The sequence below is a fragment of the Rhipicephalus sanguineus genome, chromosome 1 (genome assembly GCF_013339695.2).
Source record: "Rhipicephalus sanguineus isolate Rsan-2018 chromosome 1, BIME_Rsan_1.4, whole genome shotgun sequence".
NCBI lineage: Eukaryota > Metazoa > Arthropoda > Arachnida > Ixodida > Ixodidae > Rhipicephalus > Rhipicephalus sanguineus.
Genome location: NC_051176.1, coordinates 280,596,745 through 280,600,449, shown reverse-complemented (window position 1 = coordinate 280,600,449; position 3,705 = coordinate 280,596,745). Strand labels below are relative to the sequence as shown.

The 3,705-nt window shown below is 47.8% G+C and overlaps 1 non-coding gene across 1 annotated transcript; it reads right to left on the bottom strand.

The window, feature by feature from the left end:
* Positions 1–3,400: 3,400 nt before the first annotated feature.
* Trnat-cgu (transfer RNA threonine (anticodon CGU)) lies at positions 3,401–3,473 on the bottom strand. Its single transcript has one exon. It is a non-coding gene; the product is annotated as a tRNA-Thr (tRNA).
* Between the last annotated feature and the right edge of the window lie 232 nt (positions 3,474–3,705).

The window sequence follows — 3,705 nt, the reverse complement described above, 5'->3', positions numbered from 1 at the left end:
GCTGGCAACTGACCAATAATCCCTCGCATACCACCTGAAAGCATCAAGTCTGCCAGAACGAGACCCTCGCTATGAATGAAGGAAAGAAGTGTTAATTTCAAGGGCTCGTTTTCTTTGTTATACACAATATTAATGAGAACTAACAGACAATAAGCCAAGGAAAGTATAGGGGATGTTTTTAGTAATAAATGTAAGGTAAATGTGAAGAATCAGAAAATTGGACGAAAAGATAGCTTGCCGCGGGCAGGGACCGAACCTGCGACCTTCGAATAACGCGTCCGTGCTCTACCAACTGAGCTACCGCGGCGGCCATCCCCCCGTCCACCCTTATAGGGTATATGTGCGCATTTAAACGTGGGAGCGTCAGTCAAGCGCCAGCCAGTAGCCATGACGGCGAGTGTGGACAACTCTTTTTCTGCCTTTCTGGCGTCACGTAGCACGTGATCTTTTTACGAGCTGGCAACTGACCAATTACTCCCTCGATACCACCTGAAGGCATCAAGTCTGCCAGCAACGAGACCCTCGCTATGAATGAAGGAAAGAAGTGTTAATTTCAAGGGCTCGGTTTTCTTGTTATACACAATATTAATGAGAACTAACAGACAATAATGCCAAGGAAAGTATAGGGGATGTTTTTAGTACTAAATGTAAGGTAAATGTGAGAAAGAAAAGTGGACGAAAAGATAGCTTGCGCGGGCAGGGACCGAACCTGCGACCTTCGAATAACGCGTCCGATGCTCTACCAACTGAGCTACGCGGCGGGCCATCCCCCCGTCCACCTTATAGGGTATATGTGCGCATTTAAACGTGGGAGCGTCAGTCAGCGCAGCCAGTAGCCATGACGGCGAGTGTGGAACACTCTTTTTCTGCCTTTCTGGCGTCACGTAGCACGTGATCTTTTTACGAGCTGGCAACTGACCAATAATCCCTCGCATACCACCTGAAGGCATCAAGTCTGCCAGAACGAGACCCGCTATGAATGAAGGAAAGAAGTGTTAATTTCAAGGGCTCGTTTTCTTTGTTATACACAACTATTAATGGAACTAACAGACAATAATGCCAAGGAAAGTATAGGGGATGTTTTTAGTAATAAATGTAAGGTAATGTGAAGAAAGAAAAGTGGACGAAAGATAGCTTGCCGCGGGCAGGGACCGAACCTGCGACCTTCGAATAACGCGTCCGATGCTCTACCAACTGAGCTACCGCGGCGGCCATCCCCCCGTCCACCTTATAGGGTATATGTGCGCATTTAAACGTGGGAGCGTCAGTCAGCGCAGCCAGTAGCCATGACGGCGAGTGTGGAACACTCTTTTTCTGCCTTTCTGGCGTCACGTAGCACGTGATCTTTTTACGAGCTGGCAACTGACCAATAATCCCTCGCATACCACCTGAAGGCATCAAGTCTGCCAGAACGAGACCCTCGCTATGAATGAAGGAAAGAGTGTTAATTTCAAGGGCTCGTTTTCTTTGTTATACACAATATTAATGAGAACTAACAGACAATAATGCCAAGGAAAGTATAGGGGATTTTTTTAGTAATAAATGTAAGGTAAATGTGAAGAAAGAAAAGTGGACGAAAAGATAGCTTGCCGCGGGCAGGGACCGAACCTGCGACCTTCGAATAACGCGTCCGATGCTCTACCAACTGAGCTACCGCGGCCGGCCATCCCCCCGGTCCACCTTATAGGGTATATGTGCGCATTTAAACGTGGGAGCGTCAGTCAGCGCAGCCAGTAGCCATGACGGCGAGTGTGGAACACTCTTTTTCTGCCTTTCTGGCGTCACGTAGCACGTGATCTTTTTACGAGCTGGCAAACTGACCAATAATCCCTCGCATACCACCTGAAGGCATCAAGTCTGCCAGAACGAGACCCTCGCTATGAATGAAGGAAAGAAGTGTTAATTTCAAGGGCTCGTTTTCTTTGTTATACACAATATTAATGAGAACTAACAGACAATAATGCCAAGGAAAGTATAGGGGATGTTTTTAGTAATAAATGTAAGGTAAATGTGAAGAAAGAAAAGTGGACGAAAAGATAGCTTGCCGCGGGCAGGGACCGAACCTGCGACCTTCGAATAACGCGTCCGATGCTCTACCAACTGAGCTACCGCGGCGGCCATCCCCCCGTCCACCTTATAGGGTATATGTGCGCATTTAAACGTGGGAGCGTCAGTCAGCGCAGCCAGTAGCCATGACGGCGAGTGTGGAACACTCTTTTTCTGCCTTTCTGGCGTCACGTAGCACGTGATCTTTTTACGAGCTGGCAACTGACCAATAATCCCTCGCATACCACCTGAAGGCATCAAGTCTGCCAGAACGAGACCCTCGCTATGAATGAAGGAAAGAAGTGTTAATTTCAAGGGCTCGTTTTCTTTGTTATACACAATATTAATGAGAACTAACAGACAATAATGCCAAGGAAAGTATAGGGGATGTTTTTAGTAATAAATGTAAGGTAATGTGAAGAAAGAAAAGTGGACGAAAAGATAGCTTGCCGCGGGCAGGGACCGAACCTGCGACCTTCGAATAACGCGTCCGATGCTCTACCAACTGAGCTACCGCGGCGGCCATCCCCCGTCCACCTTATAGGGTATATGTGCGCATTTAAACGTGGGAGCGTCAGTCAGCGCGCCAGTAGCCATGACGGCGAGTGTGGAACACTCTTTTTCTGCCTTTCTGGCGTCACGTAGCACGTGAACTTTTTACCGAGCTGGGCAACTGACCAATAATCCCTCGCATTACCCCTGAAGGCATCAAGTCTGCCAGAACGAGACCCTCGCTCTGAATGAAGGAAAGAAGTTGTGTTTAATTTCAAGGCTCGTTTTCTTTGTTATACACAAATATTAATTGAAGAAATAACAGACAATAATGCCAAGGAAGGTATAGGGATGTTTTTCGTAATAATGTAAGGTAATGCTGAAGAAAGAAAAGTGGACGAAAAGATAGCTTGCCGCGGGCAGGGACCGAACCTGCGACCTTCGAATAACGCGTCCGATGCTCTACCAACTGAGCTACCGCGGCGGCCATCCCCCCGTCCACCTTATAGGGTATATGTGCGCATTTAAACGTGGGAGCGTCAGTCAGCGCAGCCAGTAGCCATGACGGCGAGTGTGGAACACTCTTTTTCTGCCTTTCTGGCGTCACGTAGCACGTGATCTTTTTACGAGCTGGCAAATGACCAATAATCCCTCGCATACCACCTGAAGGCATCAAGTCTGCCAGAACGAGACCCTCGCTATGAATGAAGGAAAGAAGTGTTAATTTCAAGGGCTCGTTTTCTTTGTATACACAATATTAATGAGAACTAACAGACAATAATGCCAAGGAAAGTATAGGGGATGTTTTTAGTAATAAATGTAAGGTAAATGTGAAGAAAGAAAAGTGGACGAAAAGATAGCTTGCCGCGGGCAGGGAACGAACCTGCGACCTTCGAATAACGCGTCCGATGCTCTACCAACTGAGCTACCGCGGCGGCCATCCCCCCGTCCACCTTATAGGGTATATGTGCGCATTTAAACGTGGGAGCGTCAGTCAGCGCAGCCAGTAGCCATGACGGCGAGTGTGGAACACTCTTTTTCTGCCTTTCTGGCGTCACGTAGCACGTGATCTTTTTACGAGCTGGCAACTGACCAATAATCCCTCGCATACCACCTGAAGGCATCGAGTCTGCCAGAACGAGACCCTCGCTATGAATGAAGGAAAGA